This window comes from Cervus canadensis, chromosome 7 (assembly GCF_019320065.1).
Source record: "Cervus canadensis isolate Bull #8, Minnesota chromosome 7, ASM1932006v1, whole genome shotgun sequence".
Lineage (NCBI taxonomy): Eukaryota > Metazoa > Chordata > Mammalia > Artiodactyla > Cervidae > Cervus > Cervus canadensis.
Window position 1 is genome coordinate 47,648,603 of NC_057392.1, and position 22,286 is coordinate 47,670,888.

General features: G+C 37.8%; 1 protein-coding gene across 1 annotated transcript in view; it reads left to right on the plus strand.

Annotated features, from left to right (window-relative positions):
- Positions 1 to 1,912: 1,912 nt before the first annotated feature.
- The window catches only part of PAK2 (p21 (RAC1) activated kinase 2), an 87,185-nt gene continuing 66,811 nt past the window's right edge, over positions 1,913 to 22,286 (plus strand). Inside the window, exon 1 of the mRNA XM_043473269.1 lies at positions 1,913 to 2,044. The gene's annotated coding sequence lies outside the window, so the exon portion shown is untranslated. The remainder of the gene's footprint in view (positions 2,045 to 22,286) is intronic.

The window sequence follows — 22,286 nt, forward strand, 5'->3', positions numbered from 1 at the left end:
ACAGAGGATGAGGTGGTTGGATGGCATCACCGACTCAGTGGACATGAATTTGGGTGGACTCCGGGAGTTGGTGATGGACAGGGAGGCCTGGCATGCTTCGGTTCATGGGGTCACAAAGAGTCGGACACAACTGAGCGACTGAACTGAACTGAACTGGTTTGAGCTTATGCTTTTGAGAGGATGTTCTATTTTACTCAGCATTTTGTATATTTAATAGTGGGAATGTTTTTCAAGTTATCGAATAGTGTGCCTTATTGCTCCTTGAAACCCTTTTCTCATATTCTCCATATCAATTTTTTTGCTCTATGTCTACCATGATACTCTAGCATCAGTCATGATTAATGCCTCCCTAATTCATTCCTTTCTCTTCTTGCACCTCAAAACTCCATTCTTCATGTAGCAATCTAGTATAAACCAAGTAACATCACTTCCCTGCTTACAACTATTTAATAACTTAATGGAATAAAGTCCAGCCTCCTTACCATGTCATTTAAGATCCTTCTTGACCTGAATCTTGTCTTCTCTAGTGTTTTGCCGTACTATGCTCCTCTTGCACTAAACTGCAGTTACACAGGCCTTTTTAACTGACCTTAGCAAGTTCTTTTCTTCCTTCCTCTGCTTGTAATGCTTGAGTGCTTCTCATGACTCTCTTTCGGTTCTTAGCTTAAACGTCACCTCGTTAAAGATGCTTTTACTGGCCACTTTATCCAAAGTAATTATCCTAGTTTTTTCCTCATACCAGATACTATTTTAGTTATTGTGTTTTTATATTTGGAAGTTCCACAAAGACAAAGTGACTCATGTTCACTCTTGTATCCCTGATACCCAAGAGTGACTGGTATATATTAGACACTGAGTGAATACATTGAGGAATCTAGTCAAAGCTATGCTTTTTCCAGTAGTAATGTATGGATGTGAGAGTTGGACCATAAAGAAAGTTGAGCACCAAAGAGTTGATGCTATTGAACTGTGGTGTTGGAGAGGACTCTTGAGAGTCCCTTGGACTGCAAGGAGATCAAACCAGTCAATCCCAAAGGAAATGAGTCCCGAATACTCATTGGAAAGAGTGATGCTGAAGCTGAAACTCCCAATACTTTGGCCACCTGATGCAAAGAACTAACTCATTTGAAAAGACCCTGATGCTGGGAAAGGTTGAAGGCAGGAGGAGAACGGGACAACAGAGAATGATATGATTGGACGGCATCACCAACTCTATGGACATGAGTTTGAGCAAGCTCCAGGTGTTGGTGATGGACAGGGAAGCCTGGCATGCTGTAGTCCATGGGGTTGCAAAGTGTCAGACATCACTGAGCAACTGAACTGAATAGAATGAATACATTGAGAAACTCCTCTGTAGATAAAACATAGAGGCCTTAATTTGCAAGGAGGTGGGCCTTAATTAGCACCAAAATACATTGAGTTGTAGGCATAAAGCAAAATGGATAGTGGATGAATTCTCAGAAACACATGTCCTGGAGCAGGTTCATGTAACAAAAATCGTCTTTCAGCATCTTTGGTTGGCACAGACCTGACTGGAGACAATGCTGAACTACATTGGGGTACTGGCGGTCTCTCTCAATATAGAGAATATCCCCCAAAAAAAGCAAGTGGGAGAGAGACGTGGAACACATCTCTAAACTACAACTCCCGGCAGGCCCCGCATGCACTCGCCCACTGGGAGGTGGTACTGTCTCCGCCCAGTGGAGCTCGGGCTTCGGTCCCGCCCCTCTCCGGTCCCCGCCGTCGCCCGCCCCCAGGGTTGTGGCCACGCGCAGCAGCGGTGGTTGTTCCGCTTCCCCTCTGGCCTGGGCCGTCGCCATTGCCGAAGGCTCCCTGCCCTCCCCTCCCGGCGCCCGCGGGGCTCGGCTGCCGCCTGGCCTAGCAGTAGCAGCGGCTGCGCTCCAGCGCGGCCCCTCTTCCCGCCCCGCTTCCCCTTCCCTCCCCTCCCCGCCCCGCGTCGCGCGCTTGCTCGGGGCGGCTCCGGAGCCCGCCGGGAGCTCGGCCGGAGGCTCCTCGCTGGGGCGGGGACCTTTCCTCGCCTAGGGTAAGTGTGCAGACAGGCCGGGACGCGGGCCGTCGTTCTCATTCCTCCTCGCTTCTACGCGGCCTGGCCGGCGCGAGCGGCCCGGGGCAGCTGACCTGCCCAGCGCGGGCCCGGGAAGCCGCCACCTGCGTGCCTGGAGCCGCAACTCTTGGGGCGGTGGCTCATTGTCTGCGCCCTCGGGCTGTTTTCTTCTCCGGCTCTAGCCTGAAATGGGAAGCTTGCTGGGCTGGTGAGATCTAACTCTTCCTGGACCCGGCCCTGCCCTGAACCCTGTCGCGCCACCGTCTCTGCCCTCTGTTGATCTTCCTTACCTTGCGTTTCAGCCGCCTTTTCTTCATTTACTTTAGTGTTCGACGAAACGTTTCGGGTTTTATTCCTTGATTTTTCGTCTCTTACAGAGTCCCAGCTCCTCCTTATCTCTCTGGTCATCACAGTTTCTTTGCCGAGGCACATTGTCTAGAGCCTCTTCATTCTTTTCTAAACTGCAATCTGTGATCTCTTCCATATTCCGCATCAGTAGAAAACGAATAGTTTTCCGAGGGTTTGAGGGCCACCGTTTAAAAACAGAACTTTCGGGTCTTCTCGTGATTCCTGTTTGATCATCCGCCAGGAGGTGAATATTTGCTTCTTTAGGTAACTTGGTTGAAGGTTGACTTTCACCATGTTTGGCTTTCTTTAAAACAACACATAGACACAGAACGTTGTCGAATATTCCTCAGTGGGCTCAACCTTTTGACTCATTCTTTAAAGATAGAGTCATCCAAGAGCTGAAGAGTGGAAAGCAATTGCCGTTGTCGTCAGTTGTTGTAGGGTTGTACTACCGGCCCTTGTATCTTATCTTTAATGGGAATACTCTGGGCAGTGCGAACGTGATTTCTTTACTCCTTGATAAATAATGCCAACCCCTATTGGTTTAGTTATCTCAGATTTATTTTACAAGTGATCTGTGTTTTTTTGTTTTCTTTTTCAACCTCTGTAAAAAGACAATCAAAATGGTTAGGCCTAAAATTAGACTCCCACGAGCTGTGTTTTGGATCAAGGTTGTTCACGTCACGTTTTTTCCCCTGCTCTGTTTGACTCTTCCGCTCTTGCAAGTAGGCAGGATATTGAAATGTAGAAGAATTTGCTCTGGGGGTTTGTTGTTGTACGGTTATTCAAAAGAATAACATTGAATAAGGTTAGATTGGGATGCAGACAGTGAATGGTAATTTTTAAAGCAGGTTGGAACTTGTCAACTTTCCCAGGAGCTCTGTGGCTTTTGTAAATCACACTCATAATCCCTTTTGTATAGTTTGTATGTATCTATGAAAAAATACGTATCTAAGTGAAACGTTTGTTCATGTTCTCCTCTTAAGGGTATTGATTTAAGGCAACTCTTAAATCCTTAGTTTTTCTTTCTAGTTTTAACTAGCCAGAAACATAGACTTACATTATGAAAAATGAACCTTAGAATGTTTCTGACCTGTAACATATGTAGGTCGTAAACCCACTTTCAGGTTTTGGTGAAAGAGTTTGACCTCAATTCAGTGTTTTTTCAGGACTGTCATTTTGGTAGCGTCAGTTGTCCTTAATTCATTGAGAGGTCTTCTTGGCCTAAGGGGTTAAGGTCTAGAAATGTTGGAGTGTGCAAGTAGATGTGTTGATGTCAGCTTCTCTGCCAGAGCTTTCTATAAGCAGATACTTTCACTGAGGAAGAGTTCTGTTTCTCTTAGGGCCCTGATTCCAGTTTACAATTATTCAGAATTATTCTTCTGGACTTTTGACATTAAATGCTAACCTTGCAAACCCAAATTCATGAAGTTGTAATTGTAGAATGTCTACTAAACAAATGAATAGGGGTTCCTATGAGTCTCTAGTCTTTATGGTGGGCAGATTTCCAAGCAGACATGGTTAGCAGTGGTGTATGTATCTTTTCAATTATAGTTTTTTTTTTTTTTTTTTCTAAGAGAAAACTTGGAACTTGTTCGTGTAGCTGGGATAAACTTTCAGTTATTCTTTTTTTTTTTTTTAAGTTTTTTTTTTTTTGGCTGTGTTGGGCCTTCATTGCTGCATTTGGGCTTTCTCTAGTTCAGTGAGTGGGGGCTACTCTCTAGTTGAGGTACGCAGGCTTCTCATTGTTGAGGAGCATGGGGGCTTCAGTAGTTGTGGCTCGCCGACTTAGTTATCCTGAGGCATATGGAATCTTCCTGGACCAGGGATGGTCCCCTGCCTTGGCAGCTGGATTCTTTACCCTTGGACCACCAGGGAAGTTCTCTGTTCTTTTTTAAAAGAGAGAGACCTTGTTCAAATAGCTTGGGATAAGATAGGTAGATATTGTTAAATTCTTCCTATGTTTAATCTGTCTATATTGATTATTCTAGTGTTTGATTATAACATTTCTTTTGGCTTTGTGAATTTTCTACTTTTGATTAAAATGTGAAACTGTACCTTGTTTTCAAGTCTTTAAGGTTTGGGATTCTGATCAATTTGTTTTTAAAAGCTCTTGCAAAAAAAAAAAAAGCTCTTGCAGTTAGTTACAGGGCTAATTCCAGACTAATCAAGGAGGGTGTTAAGTTACTCCTGAATCTGAGTTGTCCTTTGTATCCTTCTTGTACCTTGGTAGAAGCAGAAAGAGATGCAAAAAAAAGGGAAAAAATATCCCTTGTTGCCTTGAAAAATACTATTTTCTTCTGTGATAAGAATTGAGTGTCACCACTTCTTCATTTTAGGATCGCTAACCTGAATAAGAATAATCAGGCTGAATATTCAGGCCACATTTCAGAGGTTTAGTGTATTATCTCTAAGGTACATTAGTACTTGTCATTCCAGCTATCAAAAGTGGTTAGGAGCTGGAGACCTGGGTTTGAATCCTAGCTCTTGCACTTCACTCTGGACAAGATATACATTCTTTTCAGACTTGATTTTTTCAATCTATAAGATGAGGATTAATAATAATAACAACAGTATAATACAAATTTCATAAGGCTATTTGGAGCAAATGAGATAATACAGGGAAAATTACTTAACAAATGCTGTGCTTACATGATTAATAAATGTTAGTTAATATTCCATTCTAAAATGTGTTTTATATTTAATTGCTTCAGCAACAGATGTTATACCTAGAAACTTAGATTTAAGACCGCTTTCTAAAAAAAAAAAGACTGCTTTCAGAAAGTGGTTGGAATCTCAGTACCACGTTTTTGAGACCATAACTGTTAAAAATCACTTTTCAGGAAAAAAAAAGTTTCAGCAATGAAATCAAATATAGGTTTTTTAATACATATTTCTCAGATTTTAAAAGAGTTGTATTTCTCATAGAAAATTTAGAAAGTAAACTGTTAAGAAACAGGACAAAAATTACTGTACAAAAATCATTTAGCCCTCAGAGATAACCATAATTATAACAGATTAGAATAGTGAGTTTTTCCCCCTGATTTTAAAATTAAATTTCAAAGGTAGTCAGTTCATGCTATCACAAAAGATTCAAGTACGTTATTTAGAGTAAAAAGTGAAAATTACTTTCCTTACTTTCTAGTCGCATTCCTTACAGGTACGCACTTTTAGCAATTTTGTTTTCTTCTATGCAATTAGAAATAAGCACAGTGTGTGTATAATCTTACCTTGATTTTTTTTAATCAAAAATCTAATTGTTATAAATTCTCTTCCATCTCAGTACTTGTTATACCTCATGTTTTTAATGGTCATGCAATATTCTATTCTTTTCTTGTACTTAATTATTTATGGTTATTTGTTACTTCCACTTTTGGGCAACTAAAAGTGGGGCTTTAGTGAACTTACTTATATCTTTGTGCACATGCATATGTATAGAAGTATTTCCATAAAAAGGATTCTTAAGTGTGCATTTTAATAGATGACAAATTGCCTTCCTAAAAGGTTATACTAATCTATACTTCTTTATTGAATTGCAGAAGCTCTTTACACATAGTAGATATTAATCCTTTGTTTAAGAGTATCTTTTCCATTTTACCTTTATCAAAAAACAATTTCTATATTTTCTTCTGGTACTTTAATAATTGTATTTGAATCTTAATACTTCAGGATTTTTATTTTTTTGGTGCAAAGTGGAGTAAGAGTTTGGCTACTGAAATAAAATATAGGTATGAAAATATTTCAGGACTTTGAGGTTGGTGTAAAAATTTGTCACATGATAGGGATTCAGAGAGGAATATTTTAATAGTTTTATTGTAAACATCACATCTGAAAAGGAGGGGGAAATGCCCTCTTTTGGCTCCTAGTTCTTGGCATCTACCTAATTCATCCTCAGGCTTCAAATTTCAGCTTTTGAGTATAGCTTTCTTTGGGAGTCTTCCCTGATTTCCAGTATGATTTAGATATTCTTATTGCTTTTGTATGTTTTCTTAACACATTGATCCATAATCTTTCTTTGGAGTGTGCTGAAAGGATGAGTTATTCATCTGGAAATGAGAGTTAATATCTCAATTTTTGTCAATTGAAACTAATAGAAAAGGTGCAGAGAACTCTAGTTTTGGTTAGAATTGAAACACATATATACATACGGGCTTCCCATGTGGCGCTAATGGTAAAGAACCCGCCTCAAGTGCAGGTTAGAGGTAACAAACTCTGGTGGGTCGGGAAGATCCCCTGGAGGAGGGCATGGCAACTCACTCCAGTATTCTTGCCTGGAGAATCCCATGGACAGAGGAGCCTGGCGGGCTGCAGTCCATATTGGGTCACGCAGAAACCCACTCCAGTATTCTTGCCTGGAGAATCCCATGGACAGGAGCCTAGCGGCTACAGTCCATATAGGGTCGTGCAGAGTTGGACCCGACTGAAGCGACTTAGCACATATATACATATGCGTTCGGGGCTCTTTTAACCTACATTACTGAGTTCTTCCTAACATGTTTCTGATCACACTATTATCTTGAAGATAATATTTTTTCATCTACACATTTAATAAGTTCTGGGAAAATAGAGGTTTTATTTTAACCCTTATTTCATAGGTGCACTTTAAGGTATAATCTCAGCTTTTAAAAAATTAATTCCTATTCTTGGATTCCCTGGCAATCCCGTGGTCAGGACTCTGTGTTTCCTCTGTGTTTCCCCTGGTTGGGGAACTAAGATCTCAAAAGCCACATGGTGTGCCCAAAAATTGAAAAAAAAATTAATTCCTGTGCTTTTTAATTTTGAGATTTGGTTTATAAAGCAAAAATGTTACATAATAACCACATGAACAACAAGAGTTGGAGTAAAACTTTTAGACACAGCTTCATTTTCTCTAAAGATCAGATTATTAAAGAATAAAAGGTTACATTGGCAGATATAATAGTAAAAATATAGCCAGGTGTTTGATAAGAGTTATCTATTGTAAATTCTTTCTGAACTTTTTCAACTTCCTTATTAAATATTTGAAAAGAATAAAGTTTTTTTTTTTAAAAAAAAACATTGCTTATGAATGACTGCTGTTAATACAGTATTTTGATATTTCTTTATATTTGGTATGTGTACATAATTTACTTTTCTGAAATTTTGGAATCATATTTGGTGGAATTTGCTATCTTGATTTTTTTTTAAACTTAACATTAAATCTTGACAGTTTCCATCTGTTCTCCTTAAAATCATTTTAAAAAATGATTTCTAATGTTTGCCTAACGTTCTATTGTACAGCTGTGCCTTAGTTTCACTATTTTCTTACTGGCCAGTGTGTAATTTATTCCAGTATTTTATACAAATAATTCTATAGTGAATATCTTTTTATTTTTCCCTGATTATTTAGACTATTTTCTTAGAAATGAAATTACTGAATAAAAACGTATAAACATTTAAAAGTATTAAGTTACTCTTCAGAAATGTTTGATGTGTATTATCACTAGCTTTGTGAGTCTCATTTTCTTGCTGTTGTCCTTGAAACAACCATCATTCTTAATGAAATTATTAAATTTGCTTAAATTTGTTTATTGCTAGGCAAATAAAAAATTAGTTTAATTTGCATTTCTTGTTTACATTATAGTTTTGTTTTTGTGGATTTGGTTTAGTTTATTATTTCTGATAAATATACAGAAATAACTAGATTTTTTTTAGTACTCTTAAAAATTTTTTTACGCTATTTTAAAAGTTAGTTTCCATTCACAGTTATTATAAAACATTAGCTACATTCTGTGTGTTGTATGAAACATCCTTGAGCCTATCTTACACCCACTAGTTTATACCTGTAGAAATAACTAGATTTTTGTGTTCATGATTATTTTTATTATCTTTCTGGATTTCAGTAAAATTTTATTTACTTTTGTTTTCCAGGTTCCTTGTCTTACCTAAAAATAATAGTAACTTTTGCTTTACTTCCAATAGTTATAGTATTTATTTTTATTTTAGCTCTTTATTACATTGATTAGAATCTCCAAGACACAGTTAAATTAGAGAGGTGATAATTGTCTTGGAATGTCTCTGGTATTTTTACAGTTAAGGATGAATACAGCTGTTGTTTATTTTCTTCTTTATGAAAAATAATTGTCTTCTGAATTTTATCAAATGTTTTTATAACACTTATTTAGGTGTTGGTAAGGTTTTTCTTTTACTGCTTACAAAAGTAGGTAAATAAATTTGCTAATAACATTCCCAAGATACTCAAAGACCTATATTATGAGGAACCAAACTTGTTAGTCAAGTGTACAGAATTTATTTAAAGAGTAGAAGAGAATCTTGTAGGAATTTTTAATAAGAATCCACAGTCCATATAGTAACTTCTGTAGTCTATGGAGAAATCCTTACTTACTGTCATGCATCAGCTTTGATAAGTTCATATCTAATATTTTTTAAGATATTCAAATTTATTATATGGGTATATGTAAATTTTTATAATTAAAATCTGTGGTGTTCATTTCCATCATTTATTAGTGATTTTCTTATTTTTCTTAATTTGATTTGCCAAATGTTTTCTTAGTAATTTTTTAATAAGAAACTTTGAGATTCATTCTGTTAATTTTCTGTGTTCTGATTTTCTAACTTCTGCTTTTTATTTTGTTCCTGCTTTTTTTTTGTTGTTATACTTTTTCTAACTTAGTAAATTCTTAGTTCTCTCTCTTTTTTATTTAATGAGAACATTTAATGCTCTTAATTTGCCTCTGAGTACAACTTTGCACTCTAAAATGCCTCTGAATGATTTTCTTGTGTTCATTGCTTTCCAAATAGTTGGTAGTTCTAATTTGATCCTCTTTGACTCAGGAGGTATTTGGTACAGTTCTGTTCACTCTTAGTTCTTTCACTGTCAGTGACTATGGTTTTTTAAAATATTTTTGAGTTTATTGTGGGTTTCTTTGTGACTTAAAGCATAATCCAATTTTCTAAGTGTTCTTTGAAAACTTAAAAAGAATATTTTCTATTTGCACATAGTTTATATACACACATATATCTGTCAATCTTTATTCAAATTGTCTTACTCCTTATTAATAGTTTTTATTAACTATAAGACTTAGCCTTTATTAAGTTTTTAATCTTAATCTGTCAAAGACTGAGAGGTAGTGTTGTTTCTGAAAAGCTTATGCTTACTTATATTGAGGCCTTTATGTTTGTTTCTTCTGCCTGAATACTGTCTTCCTTTCATATGTCACTGCTTTAAAAAAGCCTTACCTGATCAGCCATCTAATATAATATAGCCTCCCCTGCCCCTGCTCAGTATCTAACTTTCTGTCCCTTTGTGTTTTTCTTTATAGCACTTCCACCTGAATTTATTTTTTTATTTACTTGTTTATTTCTTCCCTATTATTCTGTTCAGAACTTAGAACAAGTATGTATGCAGTAAGAATGTGTTTGTTGAGTAAAGGGTGCCCGGTTTTTTAATGATTTTTATTTTTAAAAAAATTAATAGACTTCATTTTATACCATTTTAGGTTCACAAAAAAAATTGAGCAAAAAAGTACAGAGAACTCTCATATACCCTGATCTACCCCCTCCCTTAGCTTCAGCAACCATCATTAGGCATTATGTGGTATGTTTGTTACGATTGATGAACCACAATACATCACTATCAATCAGAGTTCATAATTTACATTAGGATTCACTTTTGATATTATACATTAATGTAATGAGTATTGGATATTGACAAATGGTGGATAAATGCCACGTATCCACCATTACATTATCACATAGAATAGTTTCTCAGCTCCTAAAATTCCCTATGCTCCTCTTATTTGTCCCTCCTTTTTCGATAATCCTTGTCAACTACTGATGCTTTAACTGTCTCCATGGTCTTGCCTTTTCCAGAATGTCATATAGTTGGATTATACAATATGTAACCTTTTCAGCTTCTTTCACTTAGCAATATGCATTTGAGTTTCATTCATTATTTTTTCATGGCTTAATAGCTCATCGCTTTTTTGTGCTGAATACTCCTTTGTTGGAATAGACCACAGTTTCTCTATCCACTTACCTATTGAAGGACATCTTGGTTGCTTCCACCTTTGGCAGTTATGAGTAAAGCTGCTATATAAACATCCATGTTTGGGTTTTGCATGGGTATAAGTTTTCAGCTGATTAGAGTAAATAGCAAGGAAAATGATGCTGTATTGAATGGTAAGAATGTATTTAGCTTTGTAAGAATCTGCTAAAACTGTCTTTCAGTGACTGAGCCATTTTGCTTTCCCAGCAGCAATGAATGAGAGTTCCTGCTGCTCAAATCCTCATCAGCATTTAATGTTATTCTTGTTTTGGATTTTAACTATTTTAATAGATGTGTAGTGCTATCTTGTTTCAGTTTGCAATTCCCTAATGAAGGCTGAGCGTCTTTATTTCAGATGCTTCTTTTGCAAATATTTTCCCCTACTCTGTGGCTTGTCTTGTCTCAACCCTGATGATTTTTATCATGTTTTTGGTATAATATTATTGATGCATGTTTTAAGTTCTGTACTGCTAAAGGTCTGCATTCCACCTAATCAATAAAAAATTGTCATATTTAATCTGAGTCTTTTATTTTACTTAAATTCATATCAGTCCTGTTCTTTGTTTAGTAAATTATTAGCTAACTTATTCTTTCCATGCCACTTTTAGCTGTAGCTCTTTTAAATTATAACCACTGAACTACTAAAATAGTTTTGTTTTAATCTAAAATGAATACTGAAAACATTTATGTGTATTGTCGTAATTTTGTTGAGTGTGTTTCTGTTATTTTTTAATGCTTTCTATTTTTTAATGGCTCATTGCTACTGCTTCTACATTTTTGTGAAATATACATAATGTAAAGTTATCATCTTAACCAATTTTAGGTGAAGTTAACTATTAAACAACATGAGTTTGAATTGCCCGGGTCTACTTGTGCCTGTTTTTTTTTTTTTTTCCCTCAATAGTAAATACTATAGTATAGCACTCTTCAAGGTTGGTTGAATCCTAGGATGCAGAAGTGCAGTTACAGGGGAACTTTGGATTTGGAGAAACCATGTTATGGAGAGCTGGACTGTGGGTTATACTCAGATTTTTGACTGTGTGGAGGGTTGTGCCCCCAACCCCAAGCTGTTGAGTCAACCGTATTCAGTTCTTTGGCATTAAGTACACTTACACTGTACAACCATCATTACCATCCATCTCCAGAATTTTTCATCTTTGCTAACTGAATCTTTGCACTCATTAAATGCTGACCCTCTATTCCTCTCTATCCACAACCCCTCGTGACTGTGCCTGATCTACTTTCTTTTATGATTTTGCCATTTCCAGATGATTCATATAAGTAGAATCATACAGTATTTGTCCTTTTGTGTCTGCTTATTTCATGTAGCATATTTTCAAGGTTCATCCTTCTTATAGCATTTATGGGGCTTCCCTGGTAGCTCAGCTGGTAAAGAATCTGCCTGCAATTCAGGAGACCCTGGTTCAATTCCTGGGTTGGGAAGATCCCCTGGAGAAGGGATAGGCTACCCACTCCAGTATTCTTGGGCTTCCCTGGTGGCTCAGATGGTAAAGAATCCACCTGCAATGCAGGAGACCTGGGTTCGATCCCTGGGTTGGGAAGATTCCCTGGAGGAGGGCATGGCAACCCACTCCAGTATTCTTGCCTGGAGAATCCCCATGGACAGAATAGCCTGGTGGGCTACAGTCCATGGCCTCACAGAGTTGGACAGGGCTGAATGACTAAGCACAGAACGTACCTAAAGCTTCATACTTTATTTTTTCATTTCCAGAAATATTTTTGGTTACTTTTAGTTCTGTTTTCTTCTTGGAAACACTTGTAGTCATTAGGTTAGCTTATCATTTCTGTCTTTTGTGTGATCTTCTCAAATGTTTGTCTTTATCACTCATTTGATTTTCCTTTATCACCTCCGGTGTCAGCTTTACTTCTGCTATTAAAATTTAGTTTCTTTGCATCTTTTAAACATTTACTCCATTCTTTTTTTTGCTTAAATTACCTTCATTTCATCTTGGTCTTTTCTCTTTATATATGCCTGTTTCATGGAGTTTGCCAAACAGTGTTTAGAACTTAATTCTGTGTCCTGAATTGATTCACTTTCTAAGTTAGATTCTACTTTTTTGAAAAGTAATTTTCTGTATTTCTTGTGCTGTATTATTGTTGGGATCAGTGTTGAATTTTTTTTCCTGCTTATTCATCCTTTTTCCTTTTTAAATATTTATTTTTATTTACTTATTTATTAGGTTTCCCAGGTGGCTCAGTGGTAAAGAATCCACCTGCCAATGTAGGAAATGCAGGTTTGATCCCTCGGTCAGGAAGATCCTATGGAGAAGGAAATGGCAACCCATTCTAGTATTCTTGCCTGGGAAATTGCATGGACAGAGCAGTCTGGCTGGCTCCAGTCCATGGGGTCACAAGAAGAGTCAACTGAGACAACTGAGCAACTGAAAAATAAACAGCTGATTTATTTGGCTGCGCCGGGTCTTAGTTTCCTCATCTGGGATCTAGTTCCCAGACCAGGGGATCAAACCCCTGTGCCTGGAAGCAGTGTGGAGCCTTAGCCACTGGACCACCAGGGAAGTGCCCTGCTTATTCATCCTTGAATGGTAACTGCTGTCTATTACCTGATACGCATTTATTGGAAACCTTTGTGGGATTGATTGTCCGTGCCTCTACAGTTGGCTAGGGTTCTGGTTGAAACCTCTTCTGAGGTGTGTCGCTGAAGGATAAATACACACAGCTCCTAGCCTGAGTCCCAGTGATTAATTGGCATTCATCTAATAGGGTAGCTCTGGGCTAGGATGGTAGGGTCTTACCCTACCTTGATTTCTAGCCTGTGCTTCTTTTAGGGCTCTTACTGATTCTAATCTTGTACCCACAACACAACACTTCGCTTGTGTAAATACACCTCTCAGGAAACCATGTGGGAATCCAGGTTTTTTTTTTTTTTTTTTTGCCATTTTACAGCTCGACCTGAACTTTATATCCATAGAGACACATAGAAAGTTACTCGTTTTCAGGAACTTGCATGGCAGTCTCCTCAATGTATATAGAAAGATTAGAAGAGATGATAAGGAGCTCTAGCTGCCACAGAACTCATCTCTATTTATCAAGAAATGAGTTAACAAGGGTGACTAACTAGCTTGTTTCTATGAGGCAAACTTTGGGTCTCCAAATTAAAGGGTGGCTAGAGAGAGGAGCAAGCTATCTTTATATCTTAACTTTCTCTTATGAAACAAGTATCATGGATGGGTCATGGATCCTAGTTAAGATTGTGTGACCTTAAAGCTAATGGAAAGCCTTATAAGACTTTAAATAAAATTGTTTTTGTGGAAATTTGGGATAGATTACTTACTATTTGATTCGATACTATTCTTTACCATATGAAGCTGGTTTCAGTTTTTGTTTAACTTAAGACAACCACGTAAGGAATCAAATAATCAGCCTGCAGTTGACCCTTATTTTTTAGTATAAGGTCTTTGATTGATAAGTTTTCTGTCTGATTATAGGAAAATAGCATCTTGTTCCAATTTGCATCTTTTTGATATCTAGTTGAACACTTCTCCTACACATCCAGTTGCCCTCCTTATGATTTTTTTGACTTTACTATGGTGTAAAAGTGGTGTGCATTCAGTAGAAACCACACTTTGAATTTTAATCTTTGTCTGGGCTAGCAGTATAGGGTTCAGCACTCTGGTGGTGCTGGGCAGAGGCAGTGAGGGAGCTGTAGCTCCCGGTCAGCCACGCAGTCACAAGGATATAACCATACACTTAACTATTCTGTACCCTTAAAACCATTCTCTTTCACTTTTAAGAAAAATATTCAGTGAACTACAGAAAATATTCAACATTGTTATAAAATAGGCTTTATATTAGATGAATTTGCCCAGTTGTCAACTGATGTGTTTTGAGCATGTTTAAGGTAGGCTTAGGCTATCATGTTCTTTGATAGATTTAGGTGTATTAAATGCATTTTCGACTTAATGATATTTTCAACATACATATCTTAAGTCAAGGATGACCTGTGTTTATTGTCCTCCCCCCCCCCCCCTTTTTCACTTTGAATTGTTTGTGACCAAACTTGAGGAAAGCTAGACTCCACACTGTTGAACACGCTGCTTCTTACTGCTCTAAAAAATGTATATTTGTTGTTCCATGCTTCCCCATTCACTACCTCATGGGCAGTTTTGAAACATTTTTTGTCTCACTCTTTTACTTCTTTCATGCTTAGTCATAGTTTCACTTTTCTAGTTTTGTGATTGGGTGACAGCCCAGGGGAAGAAGAAAGAAAAGAGGATCACATTTAGATTACAAAGTTTCCTTAACACACTGCTTCCTCTGTTTACGGAGCTCTTCCTCTCTTTTTTTGGTTGGCAAGTTCTTCTCATCCTTCAAAAGCCAGTTTTGATTTCTTTGCCTAATTACTAATTACTTTACATAATCATATAAACAGGAGCTCTGAGTCCTCTTTTCCATCACATTCCACTTACCCATCAGCTCTTATCTTACTGCAGAGTAGTCCTTTGTTATTCTTGCCCACTGATGGTGAGTTCGAAACTGAGACTAGATCTTAGTTATCTTTATTTCTAACATCTGACACATTGTAGTTTACAATATAAATATTTCAGTGACTTAGACTTCAAACCATGTCATTTTCCTGTTTCTAGTGCGAAGTGTAAAAAAAGAAATAGGTCTTTCTGGGAAGTGTAATTATGGATATTCTGTTTTTCTTTAAATTTTATTCTGGTTTGGGTTCTTTGTAATGACCTTGTACTACTTTTGTTATGAGAATAAAAAACACTTAAAACCAAGCCTTTTGAATTTCCAAGTGCTCCTCATTGCCCAGCATCTGCGACTTTCTGGCCCCACTCAGCAGGTTTATTTCCCCCTCCTGGCTGCTGTGTGCCCTTTTGTCTCATGAACTAGGTTATTCTTATTGTTCCTGTTTCCTAGAATTCCATCTTCTGGGTAAGAATATGATTAGTAGTAAACTGAGAAATAACTTGTAACAGAGATTGAGTAATGAGAATTTAGACTAGTGTCCTCCTGTCTTATTTTGAATATATAGTGGTTAAGGTGAGGTGCTTGGATGAATTTTATCGGTTGTGAATATCAAGATAAATGGAGCATTTAATTATCTTAGCTTTCTAGATTGGGCTTCCCCGATGGCTCAGATGGTAAAGAATCTGCCTGCAGTGCAGGAGACCTGGGTTTGATCCCTGGGTTGGGAAGATCCCCTGGAGAAGGGAATGGCAACCCACTTGAGTATTCTTGCCTCAAGAATTCCTTGGACTGAGGGGCCTGGTGCGCTACAGTCCATGGGGTTGCAAAGATTACTTTGCTCTGATGCCATCTCAAAAAAACCATTCTTCTTTTTTTCTTTCTTTTTTTTTGGGTTGTGCTGGGTCTTCATTACTGTGTGGGCTTTTCTCAAGTGGAACTACTCTAATTGAGGTGCGTGGGCTTCTCATTGACGTGGCTTTTCTTACTGTGGTTCATGGTCTCTAGGGTGCCTGGGCTTCAGTAGTTGCAGTGTGTGGGCTCAGTAGTTGTATGTAGTTCCTGGGTTCTAGAGCACAGGCTTAATAGTTGTGGCACATGGGGTTAGTTGCTCCTTGGCATGTGGGATCTTCCCGGACCAGGGATCAAACCCATGTCTCCTGCATTGGCACGCAGGTTCTTCACCACTGAGTCACCAGGAAAGCCTCAGATACACCTTTCATTGATTGATTTTTTTCATTCAGCAAGTTCTCATCTCTGAGACACATGAACTGCACACAGTGCTAGGTATTAGTGATGTCATGGTCAATAAAATACTCACTGGATCCATGCTTGTGGAGTTTATAACCTAGTTAAAGTAGGCACAGTTTTATAGCAAATCCATTATGATGATTGTTAAGGCAGTGAACTAATGTGCCTGGCGTGGGAGTGAGGAGGTATCAGAGAAGGTTTCCTGGGAAAGTGACCTTTAGGCCAATACTTAAAGCAGGTGTTGGACAGGTGGAGGTGATGAATAGAAAGAAGGGTGACAGACTCAATCTCAGTTTGCCCAGGACTTTTCCTGGGTTTAGTACTGAAACTCTTCTATACCAGGATAACTCCATCAGTTCTAGGGAAACTGGATGACTGAACATAAAATTTCCCAGAAAGGCCATGTGTGGAGGCCTGAGATGGCTGTCAGAGAAACTGAAAGAACAGACAAAACTTAAAGCCTGTAGAGGGAAAGTCTACAGAGCATTGAGTCTGGAAAATCAGAGGCTTGATCATGCATGTACTAGTGGGCTTCCTTTTAGTATCCTACTGAAAGGCTTTAAAGTAGAGGACTGAAGTTATAAAGTTTATATATTTTGAAGTGGCTCCCTGTGCTGCGAAGAACAGACTGGGAGAGCCTGAGTGGATTTGGAGACAGTAAATAATGGTTCGGTTATAGGCTGCAGTGACTTGGTGTTGAAGCTGTTTTGGGAAGCACAGATAGTTTTGAGAATTAGGTTGTTTCAGTAGTGTTATGAAATCCTAGAGCAAATGATTTTCAAAGATGATTTTCCTCCAAGAGTGCTGATTTCTTATAAATGATAAACCAGACGTTTTTACTCCCATATTCTTCTGTCTCACTGGATAAAAATTTTACTAGCAGAATAAATCAAAGCAATTAATTTTTTAAAACTGCCAACCATCTTTTTTTTCCAGATATAAAGAGCAGCAGCATAGAATGTAGGACACACGGCTGTGAAGTTTTAGAAGTGATTGTTTTCCTGATTACAGCAAAAAAGTATAACTTCAGAGTAGTCCTGTTGAAGGTGAAAGTCGCTTAGTCGTGTTTGACTCTTTGTGACCCTATGGACTATACCCATGGAATTCTCCAGGCCAGAATACTGGAGTGGGTAGCCTTTCCCTTCTCCAGGGTATCTTCTTGACCCAGGACTCAAACCGGGGTCTCTCCTGCATTGCAGGTGGATTCTTTACCAACTGAGCTGTCAGGGAAGCCCCATTGAAAAGCTCTGTAATTTATTCCAGTGATGTGTCAGCCCTTCAGATCATATTTTAGAACTCTTATCCTCAAAATACTCTAGGAGATGGCCACATAGTCTTTAAAGGATATTCTTCGCCAGAGGCAAACCTTCCATCTTTGCCTGTGCCTGTTCTTCAGTCCTTCTTGCTTTCTCCATCTGCATTTGCCCCTCTGTGGTTTCTTTCTTTTCCCTTAAATTTTAAAAAATGAGATGTAGTTTGTATATGATAAAATCCACTCTTTAAAAGGTGTACGACTCCATGGGTTTTTATTGCCTTTTTTTTTTAGTGATATTCACAAAGTTATACAACCGTCGCCACTGTCTAATTTGCATTACTGCATGGAGAAATTTACACCCAATAACAGTCACTGATTTTACCCCAATCTGCACTCCCTTACCCAAGGCAACCACAAATCTATTTTCTGTCTATAAGTTTGTCTATTCTGGATATATAGAAGAATCACATAATATGTGGTCTTTTGTGACTAGTTTCATTTAGCACTGAGTTTTCAAGGTTTATCACCATTATAGCATGTATGCATACTTCATTCCTTTTTACGGCTGAATATTACTCCCAATTCATTTCTTTTGAGTATACATAGGAGTGGAATTGCTGAGTCATATAGTAACTCCGTGTTTTTAACCTTTTGAGGAGCTACCAGATTGTTTTACAAAGCAACTGCACCATTTTGCAATCCTGCCAGCAGTGTTTGAGGATTCCATTTTCTCTCCATCCTCCTAACTTGCTTTTTTCCTGTCTTTTGATTATAGCCATCCTAATGTGAGAGACAGTATCTCATTGTGGTTTTAATTTGCATTTCTCTGATCACTAATGATGTTGAGTATTTTTTCATGTGCTTATTGGCCATTAGTTTATCTTCAGATCCTTTGAGAAAGCATTCTGTGTTTAGAATTGAGTATTTTAGGTCTGTGCTTCTTAGAAACTTTCTGTAATGGACTAATAACTTTTGTAATATACCATAAAATGAAAGAAGAAACAGACAAAATGCGAGCCCCATTTGTTGTTGTTGTTAGAGTCAACAGCAGATTACTCTGCCAAATTGCTCTAAAAGTTTCTAAACACTTGCTCTCAATTTTTGTATTTCATTGAGTAGTGGTAATAAACAGCCAGTCCACCTAATACTCTTCCAGAGGTACTGCTTTAAACTACTAAAAGACATTTGAAAAGTTGTTCTGATTCTTTCCATGTTTGAATTAAAGGCAATTGCTTGATTCTTGTATTTTCTCACTTCCAGATATTGTTATCAGTTCTAATTTGCTGTTGAATTAATCCCACAGAGGGCAGGTTTTGAGGCTTGATGAAGATAAACACTATACGGATTTTATACGAGCTAGTTTTATTGGGATAACCCAGAGAGTACAGTTCTAGCGAAAGATAACAAGGTAAATTGTGTTTGGGGCCAAGGTAGCCTTCTGTTCACCTCTCAGTCTTTCTCACAGGAGGTCCCATCAGTGCTGATGACATTGTTCATGTTGAAGGGGTTTCTGCTAGGTGTTCAGAAGCGTAGAGGAGAAGCTTATCATAAAGCCTCATACATGTTCAGCTGTGTGACTCTGAAATCCCAACATACTTATTTTATTTGCTTGTAAATAAATAGTCACCTGGCTGTACATCCTTATTCTGAGCATAATTTTTTACCTCCTTGCTCACATTTATACAAAAATAAACATTATTCATGCTCAGCCCCTTTATGATCCTGGAGACATGAACAGTCTGAGCATGAGCAGTTCTTTATCTCCTGTCTTAAACAAGGTCTAGAAAGGTCTAAGTCTACATGCTGGTCCTGACTTTGAAACCTTATAGTCTAGGAACACTGATTATACTATACAGATTATTTTTGCTTTTGGTGGTGAAAATTCTGAAAAAAGTGAGTTATTAGAAAATGTTTATACTGGCTTTGAACTAATGAAGGTGTGTAGAGCATTTATGAATCATTTAAAGTGTAGTTTTAAACATTACTTGGTGCCTCGGTATTAAAGAACATTATGTTGCACAATGTCATATTGATACAGAGAAATATGAAAAGTGTTCCTTGGCAGCCAGGAGTTCATCATCTTGTAGAAAGAAGAGGAGTTAGAAGTCACTTGACTGATAGTCAAGGAAGTACGTAACGTAAGTATCAAATTAATGAATAGGACTGTATCTCTCACTCTGGGTCCAGTCAGGGGAGAGACGAGAGGCAGTAATTTGAACATGGAAAGAATTATTAACAATGGCAGGAGAATGGAGTAGTGAGGGGTTAGCTAGTAAGAAGTAAATAGAACTCCAAAGAACATAGGAGTAACAGAAGTAAGGAGCAGTTGCCACCCCAAGGGCTGATACCTCAGAACCTAGGGAAGAGCCCTTCTTCCCCCAGAAGGGGGAGGTACAGGCCTTGTTGGGGAGAGCATGGCTGTGGATCCTTTGGAGAGGAGAGGCTGTGGGTCCTTTGGAGAGGAGAGGCTGTGGGTCCTTTGGACAGCAGAGGAGGTGATGACATGCTGTACTGGTGGATGTGCTGGACATTGGCTCCCGAGGACGCTAGGGAAAGTTGTTTGTTGGAGGTGCTAACTCCACTCCAAAACCTCCCAAGAAGAAAGTGTGAGGAAGCTTCTGGCTGCTATGCTGCTGGCCACCTTGCCGTTTGGAAGCCTGGTGCTGGAGGAGCTTGTGAAGCAAGGGCGCCAGAACTGGTGAGCAAAACAGAACTTTCTCCTGCAGTGTCTCTTCTGCGCCCTCTGCTGTTTAAGCTTAGCATCATGCCAGCTGGTCAAGGAAGAAGACTCAAAGATTGCGGATCTGTATTCAGAGTAGGTGAAAGGATGGATTTGGAGCCGAAAGACACTACAGCAGTAATCAGCGCGGGAATGTTAATACTGCAGTCGGAGCTCAGAGGAGGAGTAGAGGTGTATCAGGTTTTGACAGTTAAGGAAGAGTAACTATTTGAAACAGCTCTTTTAACATGAGTAAGGTTTGGGGTTATTTTTTTTTTTTTTTTGTAATTGAAAATGACTTAACAGTACATGTTAATTTTATGAAAATTAGAATATGGGCAAGTTGTTTTGCCTATAGTCTATAAATAAAGGAGGGAAAAGCACAGTGTATTCTTTCTTTGACAGAATATGGCTAGGTGGTGGATATAGGAGGAAGGAAAAACTTTCTGTGATGGTACTTATAGCTGCTTTTGTATCTTTGTTTACAGAAAAATTGGCTTTGAGATTATAATATTGCTAAATTGTATAAACTAGCATTTTGAGGAACTTTCTATCTTTGGTGTTTATATAAGATTTATTTATGTAACTTCTTTAAGAAGTTTGTCAAATAGACAATTACTGGACATCACATTTGTGCTCTTTGAGTGACCATGAGGAAGAGATTTTCTGTTGTAATCACGCTGATAAAATGTATCTTAGAAGTTCATTGTGCTTTTCTCCTCTTTGAGCAAAGGTTTTCATATGAATGTTACTCTTAGGAATAGAGTTCTAACAGACTTAAGCTGAGAAAACAAATTGAAAACCAAATCTTGCCTTTGTTGAGCTTTGAGGGTTAATTGCCCCAGATACTAAAGACTGCAGAATTCTCACGAAAGAGAAGGACTTTCTTTCTTTTTAATTTAATTTTTGTTTTATATTGGGGTGTAGTTGGTTTACAGTGCTGTGTTAGTTTCGGGTGTCCAGCAGAATGACTCAGTTACATGTACACATGCTGAAAGGGAAAGATTTTATAATATCATATCACTGTTTACTGGCATTTGTACGTTAAAAGTTAGTAATTCTAGAGAGTGAAAACAAGTTCTTCTGTGCTAACCAACAACTGGCTCATGAATGATTAGGATATATAATGTTAGGCATCTTTTCAGAGGACTATCCTATACTGCTAAATTCAGACTAGTTCCTATTTGACTTGTTAATCTTTTAACCAACTTGATACAAAAATGAATTGTTTTGTGTTCCTGTTTTTGATAAAATTAAGAAAATATTAGTGTAAGTTTAGTTTTTATACCTTTTACATAAAACATTTGACTTAGAAATTTCTGACTTAAGAAATTTCTGACCACTCATCCTCTGACTGTATGAACAGTTTAGAACTGTCTGATTTGAACTTGTTGCAGTGATGAAAATGTTCTTACATCTGTGCTGTCTAGTATGGCTAGTGTGACTAAGAGACAATTTTATTTTTATTTAAATTCATTTATATTTAAATAGCCATATATGGCTAGTATGGCCCACCCATATTGGATAGCAAAGCTTACAGCCCAGTGTGTTCATAAGGAAAAAAGTTCTAGAGATAAATAATCTGAAGATGACTTTAAAAGCAAATTCCTATTCAGGTGAAAGCAAGGAGAAGCAGGCTTAGCAGACCTTAGCAAAGCATAGTTTTGGGCAGGATGCTGACCTCAGTCTGAGGATTATCCTTTAATTTATTGAACCAGAGTGGGGAAATAAGGCATGTCACTCATAGACTTTGAGACTGTTATGAGCCCATATGCACCCTCAATCTCTTATTTTGATGGTTGCTTGCTAAGATAGTGGAACTTAAAGATGGTAGCAGCCTAGATCTATAAGTCATCTTAAGGAGAAAAATGAACTTCCTCAAGCTTAGTGTCCACTAGAAGTAAATTTTTGTTGTGTTATACCATTGAGATTTGGGATATGTTTGTTACCAGTGCATAGGCTAGCCCAGCCTAATAAAGGGTTGTTTTCAGTCTTTTGCAGTTACGACAATGCTGTCTATAAGTTTATCATAGCTTTTCTTCCAAGGGGCAGGCATCTTTTATTTCATGGCTACAGTCAATGTCCACAGTGATTTTGGAGCCCAAGAAAATAGTCTGTCACTGATTCCATTGTTTCCCCGTCTATTTGCCATGAAGTGATGGGA